The sequence below is a fragment of the Zingiber officinale genome, chromosome 10B (genome assembly GCF_018446385.1).
Source record: "Zingiber officinale cultivar Zhangliang chromosome 10B, Zo_v1.1, whole genome shotgun sequence".
Lineage (NCBI taxonomy): Eukaryota > Viridiplantae > Streptophyta > Magnoliopsida > Zingiberales > Zingiberaceae > Zingiber > Zingiber officinale.
Window position 1 is genome coordinate 70,351,381 of NC_056005.1, and position 21,821 is coordinate 70,373,201.

Here is a 21,821-nt window from a genome sequence, read left to right on the forward strand (position 1 = left end):
AAGAAAAAGATTATAGTGCAGTTTGGTTAAGTATTATAGTGCAGAATTTATGTTTACATAATATGTAGAAATAGTGTAGCATAGAATGCAAAATCTTGATTAGAATAGTATGCAGAATTTTGACTAGCATAGTATGCAAATTTTTGTTTATGCATTTCAAAGTTAGAATTTGTTTAAATATTTCAGTTTTTAAAGAAGTAATCTTTTATTAGAAGTATTAACAAGTATAAGAAAGATAAAGAAAAAAAAAAGAAAGAAAAAGGCCAAGGCCTTAAGTAGATCCCAAAGTCAAGACTTTAGGGATTTTGGCACACAAGGTGCTCGTTAAAATGCCGAGGCATTATATATTAGAAGTATTAAAAGATAACAAGTATTTTATTTTTATCAGTGGCACTGTACTGGAGACTCAGTATTTTACTTTTATAAGTGGCACTATGCTGGACTCTCAGTTGTCCTTGGGCTGGGCTCCCATAGTCGTCCCTAGGTTTAGATAACCTAGTAAACCCTACTAGATTCGGGACTAGCTATCTCGGGTCTAGTTAGGGATGCGCGCATAGCAAGTACAGTTGTCGGGCCCAAGAAGAAAGTTGATTATTATTTTGAAGTATTAAAGTATAAGTTTTCAAATAAAAGAAATAAGCTTCACATAAGTTTAAAATTCAGCAAGTTTAGCTTTCTTATATACTGACATGTTGTTTAGATTTGCTTACATGTTTAGTATTTCAGTATGCTATGTTTTGTTTGCTATTAGATGAGCATTTAGTTTCTAGATTTCTTTTAGCTTACATGCATACTCGAGTTTTGTGAATTAGATAGCGCTTACTAAGTAATTTTGCTTATAGATGTATTTCCTCTTACCGCAGATAAAGGAAAGGAAAAGCTATAGTAAAGGAAGGTGACAAGGAGGTGTGGATGGATGTGTGATGCCTGGACTATAGAAGTCTTGGGATTTAGCATAAGAATTTATTAACAAAGAGTTGAGTAGAATGTATTAGATGAGTCATTTAGTCTTCCGCTGCTAGTTAATTGTAAGTTTTGAGTTCTCCGAGAGTTTTAGGACTTACTATCAACATGTGAACAAGAATAGTTAAGTAAAGTTAGTAGTCCAGTAGCGCTCCGCCCTCTAAGTCCAGTAGTGAGGAGGGTGGGGTGTTACAGTTGGTATCAGAGCAGTTCCTATTCTCCAGCATCACACATCGGCACCATCTTTGTCGTCTTCAAGTAAGAAAATATTTAAGTTTTCCTTATATGCTTTCTTTATTATTTGCAGTATGGAGTAATTGCTTAAATGTGCTTTAGTAAGATAGAAGTTTTGTCTCTCTTATATTCATATACATAAGTATGTTTAGAAAGGATAGAGAAGATATCAAGCCTTCCAAGGACCCCTAATGGGTACGATGCGATATGAATAATAGAGGACCGAGAAGTTAAGAGACTAAGGAACAAAGAGTACCATTAGTGAAAGTCATTTAGAACCAGAAGCACAAGGAAGTTACTTAGGAGCGTGAGGACAGTATGAGACAGAGATATACAAAATTATTTTAAGTTCGAGGATGAAGTTTTTATAAGGTAGGGAGAATTGTAACACCCCAAATTTCCTCAATTAGAGTCCTAAAAGTAATTTAAAAATATTTAAAAATGCTATAGAAATATTCTAGGGATTTTTAGAGTATTTTTATGTAATTTTTGGAGGTCGTTTGGTATTTTTACTAAACGAAGAAAGTTTCGACAAAAAATGTCCAAGCCAAGAATTGAACCCACGACCTTTAACTCGATCAAAACCTAGCTGACCAGTTGTGCAAACAGATTTTTCTGTTTAGAAAAGGTAGCGAATTTATTTAAGATAGTTAACAGAATATTGGATTATAAAAGGGATAAGTTGATCTTGGATTTGTCTATTTAGAAAAGGTAGCGAATTTATTTAAGATAGTTAACAGAATATTATAAAAGGGATAAGTTTATGTTGAATTTATCTGTTTAAAAAAAGTAGCGAATTTATTTAAGATAGTTAACAGAATATTGGATTATAAAAGGGATAAGTTGATGTTGGATTTATCTGTTTAGAAAAGGTAGCGAATTTATTTAAGGAGTTAACAGAAATATTAAGTTATAAAAAGGGATAAGTTGATGCTCTGTTTTCCCGTGACTTAAACCATTCTCTCCTTCTCTTCTACGTACGATGGCGGAGCTCGGGCAGAAAACGAAAGGGAGTTAGGGCATCATCTCCGGCGGCCGGCCAAGGTCCTAGAAGCCCTTTTTGTTCGGTTGTGAGTCCAAGAAGCAAGGTAAGTGCTTCTCACCTGCAGTAGGAGTAGTTTCGGACCTTTGTTCTTCTTGAATTCGAAGCATGAGAAGCGCTTATAGTGCAGATTTTTAATTAAGCCTATAGTGCAAATTTTAATTAAGCATATAGTGCAGATTTTTATGTAGGCTTATAGTGCAGATTTTAATTAAGACTATAGTGCAGATTTTAATTAAGCCTATAGTGCAAATTTTTAATTAGGCTTATAGTGCATATTTTAATTAAGCCTATAGTGTAGATTTTTAATTAAGCTTGTAGTGCAGATTTCTTAAGAGCTTATGGTGCAGATTTCTTTAAAATTTATAGTGCAGATTTTTGATGGAACTTATAATGCAGTTTTTAAAGAAAAAGATTATAGTGCAGTTTGGTTAAGTATTATAGTGTAGAATTTATGTTTGCATAGTATGCAGAAATAGTGTAGCATAGAATGCAGAATCTTGATTAGAATAGTATGCAAAATTTTGATTAGCATAGTATGCAGATTTTTGTTTATGGATTTCAAAGTTAGAATTTGTTTAAACATTTCAGTTTTTAAAGAAGTAATCTTTTATTAGAAGTATTAACAAGTATAAGAAAGATGAAGAAAAGAAAGAAAAAGGCCAAGGCCTTAAGTAGATCCCAAAGTCAAGACTTTAGGGATTTTGACACACAAGGTGCTCGTTAAAATGCCGAGGCATTATATATTAGAAGTATTAAAAGATAACAAGTATTTTACTTTTATCAGTGGTACTGTACTGGACTCTCAGTTGTCCTTGGGTTGGGCTCCCATAGTCGTCCCTAGGTTTAGATAACCTAGTATACAGGACTCTCAGTTGTCCTTGGGCTGGGCTCCCATAGTCGTCCCTAGGTTTAGATAACCTAGTAAACCCTACTAGATTCGGGACTAGCTATCTCGGGTCTAGTTAGGGATGCGCGCATAGCAAGTACAGTTGTCGGGCCCAAGAAGAAAGTTGATTATTATTTTGAAGTATTAAAGTATAAGTTTTCAAACAAAAGAAATAAGCTTCACATAAGTTTAAAAATCAGCAAGTTTAGCTTTCTTATATACTGACATGTTGTTTAGATTTGCTTACATGTTTAGTATTTCAGTATGCTATGTTTCGTTTGCTATTAGATGAGCATTTAGTTTCTAAATTTCTTTTAGCTTACATGCGTACTCGAGTTTTGTGAGTTAGATAGAGCTTACTAAGCAATTTTACTTATAGATGCATTTCCTCTTACTGCAGATAAAGGAAAGGAAAAGCTATAGTAAAGGAAGGTGACAAGGAGGTGAGGATGGATGTGTGATGCCTTGTCAAATACGATACCCAAACAGTAATTAAATAATAATATTTTTTGAGAAATAATCTTAATGGAATTTTTAGGAATTTTTGGGAATTTTTTTTGGATTTAATCGGAACCCATATGACGAGTTTAAGAGGGGTGGAACAGTTAAGTTAGTTAAAGCCTGTTTGGAATACCCGGAAGTGGGAGTTAATAAATTTTATTTAAACCCGATACCTAGGTTTTTGGCCGAATCCTGTGTTTTCCCCGAATCCATCGCCGACTCGCTGAATCCCTCTCTTCCCCAAGCCCTCTCCCCCTCGTGAGATCCCAAACTTGCTACCGGCGGGCTTTCCCTCCCTCTCACGAGCGCCCCCGGACGTCGTCGGCCTCTTCCCCTCAGTCGACGACATCCTTGCAACCCTGAAGCCGCAGCGCCGCCTCCTCCTCCTCTCATCGCGGATGCCAAACACTCGCCGGAAGTCGAAGCCTCCACCATCTCCCTCTTCCGTGCCCTAGTGTCGCCTCCTCTGCCCTAGTTTGGTCTGCACCGCCGGCCTACCTTTCCTCCAGTAGATCACCGCCGAGAAGTGAAGATTCGGCCTGGGGCTCCCGTTCACCTATGAAATTTCCCTTCTCCGCTTGATCCTAGTCGTGTGAACCTTCCTTTCCATCGCTAGTTTAGGTTTCCAGCGGCCGGATTTAAGGTATGCAAGGTATTATGTCTGCCATTAACATTTTTCCGTTGGGTAGGTTCGATTATGGGATTTTTTCTATGGTATTCTGCTTGCTACTTGTGAAGTTAGAGCTAAGGTAACATAGGTGATGCTGGTTTCTTTTGTTTTATGGGGAGGAGCCTCTGCTGCATGTAACATTCATATTTAGTTATATAGTTCTTGAACTAGAAAATTGTCATGTCACCTTTCTATCTGGTAGTGCCATGGTAGAGTTTGTAGACTACTACAAAGTTTGGTGAATTTAAGATGCTTCGCATACTTAATGAGAATTCGACTTACATTTATCAGCTAACATTGCTTGGGTTAGAAGCGGTCCAGGAAGGCATGTCATATTTGAGGGTTGTTCTAGGGCGGGTTATGAATGAGATTAATTCTCAGATGTAATGGATTCAATAATTAGAAAGATTAGAGGAAGTAGACATCTATTTGGGTTTGGGATTTAGTTTAGCTAATAAATGTCATATGCAATCAGTTAAACTGTACATTATGTGATTTACAGGACTGTAATTCGAGACGAGCACTTCAACGTGGAGATTGTTTAGCTCGGTCAACATTTAAGGCGGGTACTTCTTGCTTTGTTTTCTTTTAGTACTTTGACCTTAATGCATGAATTATTTTGGATAAGGACTGTTTACCTTGACTCCACTCTTATTTTCCTGTGCTTAATACTTCCACGTGATCTTTGAGATATTCGTTTCCTTATCTATACAGTCTCTTGTTAATGTCCATGACCAATAACAGATAATAGATATCATGTTTGTAGGTTTTGACTGTTGCTTATTTATGTACGATATTGAGTATGCTGGCTTCATGTAGCATACCCGTTTCTGCTTATATATATATGATGACTGTTGCGTTGATTGCATCATGTCATTGCATGCATGCCGCATCCTCGGTCACTCGTGAGAGTGGTAGCTGGAGTTGATGTCGCTTGTCCTGTCGTGTCGCTCTCGGCCACTTGCAGTTGGTGGTAGCTGGAGTTGCGAGCAGCAGGGACCCCCTTCGCTGTGTAGCTAGTTAGCTACTCAACACCTGTCCATCCGGTCACTCGCGGGAGTGGCGGCCTTTGGGTGGTACAGTTGTCATTGATCCGGCCTCTCGACCATACAGGGGTCATGGTGCAGAGAGGTGGGCGGGGTGACCATCCGTGCATATGCTGTTATTATGCCTGCTTTGGCTGCTGCTGTTTACGTATGTTATTATTGCTTACTTATGCTGATGTGGTATATTTATGCTGTCGTTGCTTCTTGCTGTTGCTCACTTATGCTGATATGCTGTCTTATGTTGAGATATGCTCTCGTTGTAGGCGAATAGACCTTGGTGTATTTATTGGAAATGTCTATATGTCTGACACATTACCTCTATAGTTACGAGCAATATTGTAGCCGATTAGTACCATTCTTGAGCTTTTATATCTAGCCTAGGATATGGTTCTAGGTATGAGCATTGATTATGGTTTCATTTTGTATATGCTACTTCCCTTATGAGACTGTATTCCTTTTGGGTATTCTTTATTGGTTGATATGTTCATGCACTATCTTTTCTATACCCGCTGAGTTCCAACACTCACCACCCCATAAAATGATTTTCTTTCGCCTGGTAACAGATAGATGAGTCATGGATGCTTGGAGAGATGCCGACTGCCAATCCTGGGTCCCGCGTCATATTCAAAAATTGATTTTGGTTCTGTTTCTCTTTACTTGCATTTCGTATTCGTTGGATTTGGTGTTGTGAGAACTAGGTTTTGATACTTGTTGTGTGGACTTGGTATTTGTGATGTTTTGATAACTTTGCAATTTGTGGGTTTTCTCTTCGTTTTCTTTCCGCTGTGCTTATTTTATTTTTTTGTCCAGCCGAGTAGGCTGAGTATATTAAAGTGTGTTCTGTTTATATTTTGTATATACATATTCCAGCCGAGTGTGGCTGAGGTATATTGTGGATGTAGAAAGTTTCAGATTGTCCGCCATACAGGGGAGGTGCTGTCGAAATTTCTTCGGACAGGGACTCCTCTGGGGCGTGACAATTTAGTGGTATCAGAGTTAGGTATACGATACTTGTTTTTCTTTTTGGATTCTTTGAGTTAATCTGATACCAATTTAGTGGTATCAGAGCAGTTTCGATCTTGTTTCGATTTATGATTATTTTCGAGTTAATTTGATACCAATTTAGTGGTATCATAGCTGTTTTTCTATGCCTGTTTTTTTGTGTTAAATCCAGTTAATCTAATACCAATTAGTGGTATAAGAACGAAGTTTTATGATGCCTACTTTCAGGATTTCGGTTGTTTTGTTTTCCTTTGTAAATTGATCCTTTGATGTGACTTTCGCGTTTTGGGACCAGGCAGCGGCAGGACATCTCCAAGCTTTAGGAGGTATGTTTATTTACTGTTATCATACCTATTTGTTAATACTTGGCTAGTTGGTTGCCAGGCGTACTTCATACATCGTTATTAGAACTTGGTTGCGGTGAATTGAATGTGGCAAGGATCTGTGTAGAACCTGACAATCTTAGTTTATCGGCCTCTTAGTGGTTATAGTCTATATGAACTATCTATTTTGGTCGTGGGCTAGGTATTTAGCACTGTTTCTTTGTTTGTTTCTTTTGTGACACTGTTTAGTAGATTTGTTATTATACATTAATCTACGGAGAATCTTGTGGTTGAGTTTGATCATGGAAGCTTTATGTTTGCAATTGAATCAACTTTTGGAACGAGTGATGTTGAAGTCAATGGAAATTGGTTAGTCCGAATTGTTGATTGGTGTATATTTATGGTGGAATTTTAGAAGAGAACTTTGATATTTGCTTCATTTGACATTGAAAACTTTGTGGATACAGGTTTTGACTAAATTATGATTGGATGAGATTCTCAGTTAGAAGTTAGAGATCCGTCACCTCTGTTTTTGGGTGGAATATGAAATCATTGTCCTTTCACATAACCAAACATTTATGATATAGGTGATCATTGATTTGAATTTATTGTGCTATTTAAAGGCGTAGGATGATGTGCTTTATATATGAGTTGTTTAGTTTCCATTATTTCTAGGACTCATTTGGCTTCTGAGGCAGTAAAGCTGTGGCTCTCAAGGGTATTAATTAGCCTTCTGTAGAGTATTTTGATGGATTCTGGATGAGTTGGAAGATATATTCAAAAAAAAAAATATATGAACTATGGTCACCATACTACCCAAGGCATAGTGAAACGAATTGCAGTATGATTGGTCAAGAAGTGACTTGTTCTGTGACGATATAGACCTCATGATTTCTGGGTATAACGTTAGGCATTTAAACTATAGAAGTACATTTCCTGGTGAAAATAGTTGATATCTCTATTCCTTCTTTTCCAACAGTTAGAAAATGCCAGACAATTAGGCATACTTATGTCTCATCTAGGGATTTGATCAACGCTTATTCCTTTGGTCATGGTTGCTTAAGCAGTGCACCTCACAAATAGAGAATTTGGTGGGACAAGCAAATCCTTATTTTGTTTTAGCTCAGTTTGATGAACAGGTCCGCGCTAATGAAATAGCTATCAAGGATAGAAACAGTGGGTAACTTGATGGTGGCCAAAACTTCTATTGTTGAAATTTGGGTGACTATAGATTCCAAGAGGTTCTTATGTCAGGCCATCATTAGTTATAGTGCCGCATGTTACCCTCATGTGGAGGGACAGACGGGGCATATCATTAAGATACTAGAAGTATTTCTTACAGCAAATGGGATGAACTTTGACAGTAGTTAGAAAGATCATCTACGTTTGGTGGGTTTACCTATAGTAACGGACCTCAATATCAGAGTGGTGCAGCGGGAGCGTGGTGAGCTCATAACCCACAGAGTCATCTCTTACGGTTGGAGGGTTGTTCATGATATTTGGTTGGAGTAGTATATGAGTATGTTGCTTGGTTGTTATCCGTGGATGATGGTCCCTGAGTTGAGTAGTAAATTTGGGGACCAAATTTTTATTGGTTGGGGAGAATGTCAAATACGATACCCAAACAGTAATTAAATAATAATATTTTTTGAGAAATAATCTTAATGGAATTTTTAGGAATTTTTGGGAATTTTTTTGGATTTAATCGGAACCCATATGACGAGTTTAAGAGGGGTGGAACAGTTAAGTTAGTTAAAGCCTGTTTGGAATACCCGGAAGTGGGAGTTAATAAATTTTATTTAAACCCGATACCTAGGTTTTTGGCCGAATCCTGTGTTTTCCCCGAATCCATCGCCGACTCGCTGAATCCCTCTCTTCCCCAAGCCCTCTCCCCCTCGCGAGATCCTAAACTTGCTGTCGGCGGGCTTTCCCTCCCTCTCACGAGCGCCCCCGGACGTCGTCGGCCTCTTCCCCTCAGTCGACGACATCCTTGCAACCCTGAAGCCGCAGCGCCGCCTCCTCCTCCTCTCATCGCGGACGCCAAACACTCGTCGGAAGTCGAAGCCTCCACCATCTCCCTCTTCCGTGCCCTAGTGTCGCCTCCTCTGCCCTAGTTTGGTCTGCACCGCCGGCCTACCTTTCCTCCAGTAGATCACCGCCGAGAAGTGAAGATTCGGCCTGGGGCTCCCGTTCACCTATGAAATTTCCCTTCTCCGCTTGATCCTAGTCGTGTGAACCTTCCTTTCCATCGCTGGTTTAGGTTTCCAGCGGCCGGATTTAAGGTATGCAAGGTATTATGTCTGCCATTAACATTTTTCCGTTGGGTAGGTTCGATTATGGGATTTTGTCTATGGTATTCTGCTTGCTACTTGTGAAGTTAGAGCTAAGGTAACATAGGTGATGCTGGTTTCTTTTGTTTTATGGGGAGGAGCCTCTGCTGCATGTAACATTCATATTTAGTTATATAGTTCTTGAACTAGAAAATCGTCATGTCACCTTTCTATCTGGTAGTGCCATGGTAGAGTTTGTAGACTACTACAAAGTTTGGTGAATTTAAGATGCTTCACAGACTTAATGAGAATTCAACTTACATTTCAATAATTTGTTGGGCTTGTAGAAAGTCATTAGATTGTTATTGTGATAAGGGTGTGGGTTATGAATGAGATTAATTCTCAGATGTAATGGATTCAATAATTAGAAAGATTAGAGGAAGTAGACATCTATTTGGGTTTGGGATTTAGTTTAGCTAATAAATGTCATATGCAATCAGTTAAACTGTACATTATGTGATTTACAGGACTGTAATTCGAGACGATCACTTCAACGTGAGGATTGTTTAGCTCGGTCAACATTTAAGGCGGGTACTTCTTGCTTTATTTTCTTTTAGTACTTTGACCTTAGTGCATGAATTATTTTGGATAAGGACTGTTTACCTTGACTCCACTCTTATTTTCCTGTGCTTGATACTTCCACGTGATCTTTGAGATATTCGTTTCCTTATCTATACAGTCTCTTGTTAATGTCCATGACCAATAGCAGATACTAGATATCATGTTTGTAGGTTTTGACTGTTGCTTATTTATGTACGATATTGAGTATGCTGGCTTCATGTAACATACCCGTTTCTGCTTATATATATATGATGACTGTTGCGTTGTTTGCATCATGTCATTGCATGCATGCCGCATCCCCGCCACCGTGAGTGGTAGGAGTTGATGTCGCTTGTCCGTCCGTGTCGCCCGCCACTTGCGTTGGTGGTAGCCGAGTTGCGAGCGTAGGACCCCTTGTGTAGCTAGTTAGCTACTCACCGTCCATCCGGTCACCGCGGAGTGGCGGCCTTTGGGTACAGGTTGTCATTGATCCGCCTCACCATACAGGTCACGGTGCGGAGAGGTGGGCGGGTGACCATCCGTGCATACGTTATTATGCTTTGGCTGCTGCTGTTTACGTATGTTATTATTGCTTACTTATGCTGATGTGGTATATTTATGCCGCTTGCTTCTTCTTTGCTTGCTCACTTATGCTGATATGCTGTCTTATGTTGAGATATGCTCTCGTTGTAGGCGAATAGACCTTGGTGTATTTATTGGAAATGTCTATATGTCTGACACATTACCTCTATAGTTACGAGCAGTATTGTAGCCGATTAGTACCATTCTTGACCTTTTATATCTAGCCTAGGATATGGTTCCAGGTATGAGCATTGATTATGGTTTCATTTTGTATATGCTACTTCCCTTATGAGATTGTATTCCTTTTGGGTATTCTTTATTGGTTGATATGTTCATGCACTATCTTTTCTATACCCGCTGAGTTCCAATACTCACCACCCCGTAAAATGATTTTCTTTCGCCAGGTAACAGATAGATGAGTCATGGATGCTTGGAGAGATGCCGGCTACCAATCCTGGGTCCCGCGTCATATTCAAAAATTGATTTTGGTTCTGTTTCTCTTTACTTGCATTTCGTATTCGTTGGATTTGGTGTTGTGAGAACTAGGTTTTGATACTTGTTGTGTGGACTTGGTATTTGTGATGTTTTGATAACTTTGCAATTTGTGGGTTTTCTCTTCGTTTTCTTTCCGCTGTGCTTATTTTATTTTTTTGTCCAGCCGAGTAGGCTGAGTATATTAAACTGTGTTCTGTTTATATTTTGTATATACATATTCCAGCCGAGTGTGGCTGAGGATATTGTGGATGTAGAAAGTTTCAGATTGTCCGCCATACAGGGGAGGTGCTATCGAAATTTCTTCGGACAGGGACTCCTCTGGGGCATGACATGCCTGGACTATAGAAGCCTAAGATTTAGCATAAGAATTTATTAACAAAGAGTTGAGTAGAATGTATTAGATGAGTCATTTAGTCTTCCGCTGCTAGTTAATTGTAAGTTTTGATTTCTCCGAGAGTTTTAGGACTTACTATCAACATGTGAACAAGGATAGTTAAGTAAAGTTAGTCGTCTAGTAGCGCTCCGCCCTCACAGTCCAGTAGTGAGGAGGGTGGGGTGTTACACCAAGCATCCATGACTCATCTATCTGTTACCTGGCGAAAGAAAACCAATTTGCGATGTGGTGAGTATTGGAACTCAACGGGTAAGGAAAGAGATAGTGCATGAACATAACATATAACTAGAAAGTGAGTCAAGAATATACAGTCTCATAAAAGAAATAGCAGATACTACAATAGAACCAAAATAAGCACTCATACCTGAAACCATATCCTAGGCTAGGTATTGTAGGACAGAACTGGTACTAATCTGCTACAGTACTACTCATAACTACAAAGACAACAAGCAAGGTATACACAAGCAATAACAGTGTATGCAAACAACAACAGTAAATAAGCAATAACAGTGTATGTAAACAACAGCAGTAAATAAGCAATAACAGCATATATAAACAACAGCAGCCCAAGCAAATATAATAACAGCGTATGCACGGATGGTCACTCCCGCCCACCTCTCTGCACCATGACCCCTGTATGGTCGAGAGGTCGGGTCAGTGACAGACTATACACCACTCCAGCTACCACTCACACGAATGGCCGAGGGGACAGTTGTATAGTAGCTAACTAGCTACATCTGCGACGGGGTCCCTGCTGCTCGTACTCCAGCTACCACTCGCACGAATGACCGAGTGCGGCACGACAGGACAAGCGGCATCGACTCCAGCTACCACCCTCTCGAGTGGCCGAGGATGCGGCATGCATGCAATGACATTACGCGAATAATGCAACAGTCATCATATATATATATAGGTAGAAACAGGTATGCTACATGGAGCCAGCATGCTCAATATAGTACATAAATAAACAACAGTTAAAGCATACCAATATGATATTCAATATCTGCTACTGATCATGGACAACAACAAGAGACTGTATGGATATAAAAATGAGTAACTCAAAGGTTTTGAGTGGAAGTATCAAGCATAGGAAAAATTTCGAGTGGAGTCAAGGTAAAGCAATTCTTATCCAAAATAGCTCATGCACTAAGTTCGTAGAACTAGAGAATCAAAGTAAGTACCCGCTGTTATACGTAGATTTGTGTCAACCATCTTCAATCAACGTCCTGCAAATCACGTGATGTACAATTTAGCTAATTTCATAAACGACACTAGTTAAACCGAAACCTAACTTAATTAGGGAAAAACCCTAATTCAACTATGAACCTTGATTCACCCAAATACAATGAATAAATCCTTAATTCACAGCAAGTTGCAGAAAAACAATAATATCACCACCAACTCCCATCTCTACCTAATACGTTACTACCTCAAGGAAACATGAATCAAATACAGTATAACCCATTAAATCTGCTCCAAATTTTGAAACCAAATCCTCAGAAATCCCAAAACATACAACTCATTCAACAATTAACATCCCAAAGAAATAAGGATTTTTAATCAGTATCTACTCCCACTGTATGAAAGCTAACCTCAACAATATTTGCTAACATTTCAATCAAAATGGTTTTCCTCACCTGTCTTGCAACCTTAATTAACATATCATCCATTACACATGTCATACCATAGCTATCCCTTGCTGTCAATCTCCTTTGTAACATTATACCACTAGCTAACATATAACCAAATCACAAATCTGCAACTTAACTTCTAAAAAAAAACACCACAACAAATCTCGATCAAACACTAAATTCCTCAATAATTCACCATATAACAAGTAATAGAAGCAAGGATCAAGATAATACAACAAACGAAATTCTTCCCAATCCTACATAATCTTTAGAGCATAATAAAGGCAAATGCATCCCCTAACCAGCTTAAAAGAAATCCAGTTCGATAACGCATTAAACACCAGAAACAGAAAACAGAATTGAAGATATTTGTCACTGGGAATTCACACAACTTAACCTGTTCAGCATAACAAATCATGGAGACAGCAAATACCTCGAGAAAACCCAATAGAACCAAACATTTTCGAGACATTCTTGAATCCGCCGAGAAAATCCAAAGAAAACTATCGATGATTCGAAGATAAGCAATACCATCACGAACATCTTTGAAAGAAAAAGAAACTCAATCACATCTTAACAAATCCAGCCATCCTCATAAGAAAACCATAGAAACCCCTCTCACCTAATCCCTATTTACCCAACCTCATAACCTAGTAACGAAATGTACTTGCCGAATCAATGTGGGCACAGCGCAAAGAGAGGAGGTCGGCGGCTGTGTGGTGGTGCTCGAGCGAGGGAAGGAAGGAGAGGCCGTCGGTGAAGATGGTGCCTGCGCGTGGGGAGGAGACCAGCGGCTGTGGCGTTTGGGGGGGGGGGGGGTTAATTTAAATTAGGTTTAGTATGATTAAACCCTAAGTTTATTCCTTAATCAACTCCTACTTCCGGGTATTTCTAACAGGTATTTATTGGGTCCATTAGTGCATCCCCATCCAAATGCATCATACGAGTTCCAATTAAATCCCAGAAAATTTCTAAAAATTTCTAAAAATTCCATTAAGATTTTTCGTCTATTAACCTTATTATTTAATTATTATTTGTTGTCGTATTTTACAATAAGTCTATATAAAAATCTGCACTATAAGTTTAATTAAAAATATGCACTATAGGCTTAATTAAAAATCAGCACTATAAGCGCTTCTCGTGCTTCGAATTCAAGAAGAACAAAGGTCCGAAACTACTCCTACTGCAGGTGAGAAGCACTTACCTTTGCGTTCTTGGGCTTACAATCGGAAGGAAAACTTCTAGGGTTGCGGGAATTGTAAGCTTCGACCCCTCCTTCGTGCTCATGGTTTCCCCTTGACGAGAGGATCACAACCATTTGAAGATCTCCCGGAAATCTCCCTTGGGCGGCCGCCGGAGAGGAACCCTAGATCCCCCCCCCCCCTTTTTCCTTCGCTCAAACAGTAGACGCTGTGCCGTTGGGAGAGAAAAGGAGAGGAGAGGTTTTGGTTTTGGAAAATAATCCCTAAGTTCTCCCTTTTTATAACTTAATATTTCTGTTAACTATCTTAAATAAATTCACTACCTTTTCTAAACAGACAAATCCAATATCAACTTATCCCTTTTATAATCCAATATTCTGTTAACTATCTTAAATAAATTCGCTACCTTTTCTAAACAGACAAATCTAACATCAACTTATCTCTTTTATAATCCAATATTCTATTAACTATCTTAAATAAATTCGCTACCTTTTCTAAATAGACAAATCCAACATCAACTTATCCCTTTTATAATCCTATATTCTGTTAACTATCTTAAATAAATTTTGCTACCTTTTCTATACAGAACTGCCTGCTTGACCACTTGGTCAGCCGGATTTGCTTAAGGCTTGGTTCGGCCGGAGGTTGCAGGTTCGAATCTCGGCTAATTTTCTTTATTTTTTGCAACTTGTTTCTTTTGGTAAAAATACCAAACGAACTCTAAAAATTTCTAAAAATCTCTAGAATTTTTCTAAAGCATTTCTAAATATTTTTAAGTACTGTTAGGACTCGAAATGAGGAAATTTGGATTGTTACAAGTAACTCATTTAATTAGTGGACATTCGATATCATAAACACAGGGAGACTAACACACTCATAATAAGAAGGAGCCTAAAATGTAATTTGGGATTGGTGCGGTAGTTCAATAATAGTTCTTTAGTGGAATGAATTATTATTGATGGAATTAAGTTGTGTGTTCGGGGCGAACACGGGAAGCTTAATTTCATTGGGAGACCAAAACCAATTCCTCCTCTCGGTCCCTATCGTAGCCTCTTGTATATAGAGATTTATACCCACCACATACCCACCTTCTTACCCAACCTATAGGGGCCGGCCAAGCCAAGCTTAAAGCTCAAGCTTAGGGCCGGCCAAGCCTAAAGGTTGAGCCTTAAGGTGGTCGGCCAATTGCTTGGAGTCCAAGCTTAGGTGGCCGGCCACATCATATTAAAAAGGCATTTTTATTAAAATTATTTCTTATGTTGATATCATGGTTTTAAAAGAGAGTTTGAAATTTAAATCTTTCCTTTTATAGCTTTCTACAAAAGATTAAGAAAAGATTTGAAATCTTTTCGTATTTGTAGATTGAAATGTGGATTTTAATTTTAAGAAAACTTTCCTTTTTTAACCATGTTCATGATTTAAAAGAGAGTTTAAAATTAAATATCTCTTTTATAAGTTTTTACAAGAGATTAAGAAAAGATTTGATATCTTTCCTTATTTGTAGATTGAAAGGAGATTTTAATTTTTTAAAGATAATTTTTCTTTTTGGAAATTATCCACATGTTTAAAAGAATGATTTTAATTTATAAAATTTCCTTTTTATAATCCACTATGAAGGGAAAAATTATTGGAGAATTTTTTTATAAAATTTCTGGAAGCAAATAAGGAAGTTTTAATTTGTGTTTAAAATTTTATTTGCTTGGAGATTTGATTATGGTCGTCCATTATAATAATGAGAAGAAAATTATTTTTTAATTAAAATAAATTTTCCTTTTAATGGAAAAAGAATTAAGGAAGTTTTTATTTAAATTTCCTTTTTTGCCAAGACCAAGGATTATAAAAGAGGGGGTAGAGGTGCCTTAATGGCTAACGACTCTATTCTTTTTTTCCTCTCTTTTCCTCCTTGATGTGGTCGGCCCTAGGGTCTCCTCTTCTCCTTCTTTTCTCTTCCTCCTTTGTGGTCGTCGGCATCAACTTAAGGGAAGTCCATGGTGGCCGGTTGCATCAACTTAAGGGAAGTCCATGGTGGCCGGTTCTAGCTAGGAGAAGAAGGAGAGAAAGAAGGCTTCGTTTCTAGCATCCCTTGGAGCTTGGTGGTGGTGGTCAGACCTTTACTTCTCATGGAGAATTAATGGTGGCTGAAACTAGCTTTGAGAAGAAGGAGCTTGGTGGTTCTCGTCTCGGAAGATCGTTGCCCACACAACGTCCGAGATAAGAAGAGGAATACGTTAGAAGATGAAGAGGTCATTAAAGTTTACAAAGGAAGGTATAATTTGTAATTAATTTCCACATCATACTAGTTGTATTTCTTTTGTATGAATTCCAAATACAAGAGGCATTAGATCTAGTTTTTTGAATTAGTTTTTCGAGTTTGTGTTTTCTTCTTTTTCGAATTTGTGATTCGATTGTTCTTTTTGGTTAACCTAGAGTTATTTAAGGAAATTAAATATTAGCTTTCCTTAAATGGCTTTGTCTAGGCGGTGGTGGTTGCTCCCATATCCAAGAAGGCCATGTGCCTTGCCATGCAGTCTTGGAAGCTAATTTTGGAAATTAATATTTGCTGGAATTAATAACATAGGTGGATTTGAATTAATAGTGTTAAGTTCCGCTTGCGATTCAAATCTAAACCATTAAAAACAAATAAGTTAAATTTGGAATCAATGATGTTAAGTTCCGTCTGCGATTCCTAATTTAACTTCTAAAGAACACAATAGGTTATTTAAGGAAAGGTTCGACACTTGTACAAAATTTTTGTATAGTGGAAACGGTACGATTTTCCTAGGACTAACCAACAATTGGTATCAGAGCTAGGGTTTGCCTATGTGAGTTTAGAATTCAAATAGGTTATGCACATGACATACATAATTTAGGCAGGATAATAGTAGGATGTGCTAACTTTTTGGTTGCAGGCTCCAACTATTATGGCTTATAGATGTTGTGTGTGATTGGACCCTTGGACATGTCAAGGGCATTATTTTGTGTGTGCATGATTGTATGTAACTAATACAACAGGAGCTGTATTAGCCCTAGGATTTTAGAATTTTATTTTCGATCTAGATTACATGTACATTCCCTCAAGGAATATAGGATCGATATATATAAAATTCTATTTTTGTCGCAGATCGGATGCTTGCGAGGCGTGGTACTTTTGGAGCACTAGAGGCGCAGTAGAATAAGAAGCAAGATGGATGCGACGATTCGACCCAATGGCGGTGGCTAAAGATGGCAGCAGCTGGGGTTGGAGCACACGGAGGACAGTGATGGAAAAAAGTCATAATAGTTGGAAAATAATTTCCATATTTATTGCTTTTATTTACTGTGATGTGTGTGTATGCATGTGATGTATGCTAGGATAGTTTAAAATTCCTCACTCTAAATAACTAAGTGGGAGAGAGATTCATTTTAATAAATTCCACGGTCTCCATTACTGGTTTGTAAGTGATGCAAACAAACTTGCGCGTTGGCTCTGAGTGCCTTCCTCCATATCGGATGAGTTTGTTTGCGGATCACTAGATCAAACTTCCATTTAGGATGACTATAGGAAATTAATTAAGAGCGTGTGATCTTCCCCATCGGAAGGGTCACAATCTTATTAATGGACTTAGTGTCAAGTAATGATATACACTTAGGCACGTCTAATAGTATCCTCCCCATCGAAGTCACTGCTATTATTTGTGTGACCAAAGGAAAACCAACTATTAATTTATCAAAAAGATAAGTTGACTAGATAATAAAATTAAAACCCCCTCTAACAAATGTCGAGTTTTTGTATACGTCAACACTATCGTGGCATACAAAATTCATGGTGTATGAGGTAATTTTATTTGTCAGGATGACAAAAAAATAAAATTAATGGGAAAAACTTCTCTTACAAATGTTTGGTTTTGTATACGTCCACACTATCATGGCATACAAAATTCACGGTGTTTGAGGTAATTTTATTTGTCATAAAGATGTATTGACAAGATAATTAATGGGTAAAACCCTCCTCTTACAAATGTTCAAATTTGTATACGTCCACGTTATCATGGCATGCAAAATTCCCGGTGTTTGAGGTGTTAGTGAATTTAAATAATATTGTTTGAGCAATCAATGTTATTTTAAATTCAAAGTTTTGACCAAAATTTTTGATCAATGATAGACCAACTATTTATTTTATTTGTCATGAAGTTAGAATGACGAGATAATAAAATTAATGGACAAAATCTCTTTTTGTATACGTCCACACTATCGTGGCATACAAAATTCACGAGATTTTAAAGTGTTGGTCTTGACCAAATATTTTTATGATTCTTAGGATTTTAAATGTTTGTCAATCCCCTATTTGTTATACTATAGAAAAGACTTAGTAGTCCTAATTGTAATGATTGGAAATAGGACTTGGACATTAAGGTAGACTGCCTTCTTAGAACTGAGAACAATATAGGTGTAGTTGTCGAAACATGTTTAGTGGTGTTATCTATCAGTACCTGGAGTGTAGATACAGATGCCACTAATCATGGTTGCAATTCATTGCAGGGTTCCAGGAAACCTGAAAGCTATATGAAAAAGGAAAACACCATCAACATTTGCACTACTACAAAAGTAGCAGCTGTTGCAGTGGGAGATGTTTATCCTCTGATAGGAATAAAATATGGATTTTAAGAAATTATCTTTATGTACTAAGTTTAGAAAGAACCTGATCTCGATTTCTAAACTATTAAAGAATAGATATTCTATCTATTTTGATAACAAACTTGTTATCAAGAAAAATAGGGAAGTTATCTATTCTGGTACGTTGGTTGATAATTTATAATCCAATAACTCCCACGATGCAATAAATGGAAATTAATAACACATTTTCTAACTTTAATAAGAGAAAGTAACCTTCGAAAATGAACCAATCATATTTTTGGCATCTAAGGCTAGGTTATATTGAGTAGGATTCAAAGGATAATAATCAATGAACTCTTGGGTTCATTGGTAGTGGAAATCTTTCTAACCTGCAAGTCTTACTTGGAAGGAAAAATAACCAAGAAGCTTTTAAGTCTAAAGGGTATGGAGACAAAGATATGTTGGAATTGGTTCATTCTGATTTGTGTAGATTTTTGACTATCCAGGCAAGAGGTTGTTATCAAATATTTCATCTCTTTTATAGACGACTATTCGAGATAAGGATACATTTACTTGACACACCGCAAGTCTAAGTGCTTTGATTAGTTCAAAGAGTACTAGGCTGATGTGGAGTAACGTCAAGATAAAAGTATCAAGACACTATGGTTAAATCATAGTGACAAGAACCTCTTAGGAGAACTTAGGAGTCACTTATCAGAAGACGGGACTCAATCCCAATTAACTGCACCTGGTACACCCCAACATAATGGTGTAGAAAAAGAAGGTATAGGACTCTTATGGAAATGAGTAGATTGATGATGAGTTATTCAGAAAATTACCAAATTTGTTTTAAGGATATACTCTGAAAATGAAAGTAAACATAGTACCTTCCAAGTCATAACTCTCTACTCATATAGAATTGCTGAATAGGTGTAAGCCTATTTTGAAGCATATTCGGATTCGGGTAGTCCAACACATATGTTGAAGAGAGACAATGATAAGTTGGACAGAAGTTCACTTATTTATGGGTTATCCTAGATAAACGAAAGTAGGTTTATAGTCTTAAAAATCAGAAGGTCATTGTTAGCATCAATGACCGATATTTAGAAGAGAACTATATAATGAACCACAAGCCCATAAGTAAATTTGTTCTTAAGAAAATAATAAAGGACACGTCTAATCTAGTACCAACTGTACAAGATGAAATATCACAAGAAACTGGAACATGTATCACAATTGATACATAATTATAGACAGTACATTATCGTAGTGGGAGGGTTATCAAACGACCTAAAAGATTCATGTTTTGGGAGAGTCTTTGGACTTGATCCAAAATGAATATGAGCCTGATCCCGGACACATGATGAAGCACTCCATGATAAAGATGCAACATCTTGGCAAAGAGCAATGAATACAGAATTATAATATATATATTCTGGAAGCTTGTAGAACCACCAGATAGTGTAAAAGCCATGAGGTGTAAAAAGGTCTACAATAGGAAAAGAGGATAGACGGGAAGGTAGAAACTTTCAAAGCAAGGTTTGTTGAAAAAGGAAACTTTTTCACCGGTAGTCATGCTTAAGTCTATCCAGATTCTTTTATCAATTGCTGCTCATATAGACTATGAGATTAGACAAATGGATGTCAAGACAACTTTCCTTTATGGAAGTCTTGAAGAATGCATCCATATAAAGCAACCAGAGAGGTTCATTGCAAAGGGCAAAGAGCATCTAGTATATAAGCTCAATCGCTCTATGGACTGAAGTAAAGCTTCAAAGTCTTGGTTCATCCGATTTAATGAAGTAATCCAGTAATATGGATTTAGTTACCGGATAAGTCTTGTGTATACAAGAAGTGTGATGGAAACATGGTGGTATTTCTTGTACTATACGTAAATGACATTTTTGATAGTTGGAAACAATATCAAGGTGTTATCGGAAGTAAGGGTATGGTTGTCCAAGCAATTTGTTATTGTTGGAGAGTATGCTTAAAAGTTTAGCTTTTGTACACATTTATTTTGAAATAAAGAATCACATTGGTCAAATGTTTACATTTATTTGTTAAATGTAATTGTTCAATTAATTTATATAGTAGATAACATGGAGTGTGGAGTCACACTTAGAAGATCATGTTGTCGGTTCTCTAAAAATTATAAACAGTTGCTCACAACTAAGATGGAAAGGAACAAACCATAAGAATAGACGTAGTGTAATTAAGTATTAGTTTATCTTGACTAATAAATTACACTGATATACTTTAAGTGTATTGAGTAGGATCATTTAGGTAAGTTCTTTTTGTACTGACTTAGTAAAAGAACTAAACCTTAGTTATTATGGAAGTATGTGCTCTTAATCCTAATATAATAACAAGCATGTATATTTAATATTTATTTCTTTGACTTATCAAAGGGTGAGGTTTAGCTCGATAAATCAATATGCCCGATAAGTTGGGAAATGATATTACTTATAGTATGTGTTGTTGATTATAGAAGGAATCTGTGTCCTAGTTATCTAGGTTGAAAATGTCCCCAAGAGGAGCTCATAAGAATTTCCATGTTAAAACTTGCAGGTGGACCTAGTCCAACATGACAATAAAGTTGGGTGGTACTACTCTTGGAGCTAGATATTAATTAAATGAGTTGTCAGTAACTCACTTAATTAGTGGACATTCGTAATCTTAAACACAGGGAGACTAACACACTTATGATAAGAAGGAGCCCATAATGTAATTTGGGATTGGTGTGGTAGTGCGGTAATAACTCTCTAGTGGAATGAGTTATTATCGATGAACTTGAGTTGTGTGTTCAGGGCGAGCACGGGATACTCAAGCTCATCGTAAGGCCAAAACCAATTTCTCCTCTAGGTCCCTTTTGTAGCCTCAATAAAGCCTCAAGTCCATCCAAAGAAAAGCCTATCTTGGTGTCCAAGAAGGGGCCGGTTCATTGCTTAGTGACCAAGCAATGGCCGGTCACATATTCTCTAGAAGTGGTCGGCCCTTGCCTTGGACAAGGGGGCCGGCCGCAATATTTAAATTAGGAAGGTTGTTTTTGAATTTTTAAATTTCCTCAGATATTTACAATTTGTAAAAAGAGAGCTAGATTTTAAAATTTTATAAAATTTTCCTAAGTTAAATTAGGCCACAAGGTTTTAAAAGAGAGTTGTAAAATTTATAAAACTTTCTTTTAAAAAGAAATATTATTAGAGATGTTTTAAATTTTAAAACTTGGTTTTAAATTTTAAAACTTTCCTTTTAATATCCACATTAGAAAGAGAGTTTGTAAAATTTTATTAGAAGTTTTCTTCTTTTAAAATATTATAAAAAAATTTTCTTTCTTTCCCTTTTAATAAGTGGTCGGCCACCTTGCTTGGTGCCCAAGCAAGGGGC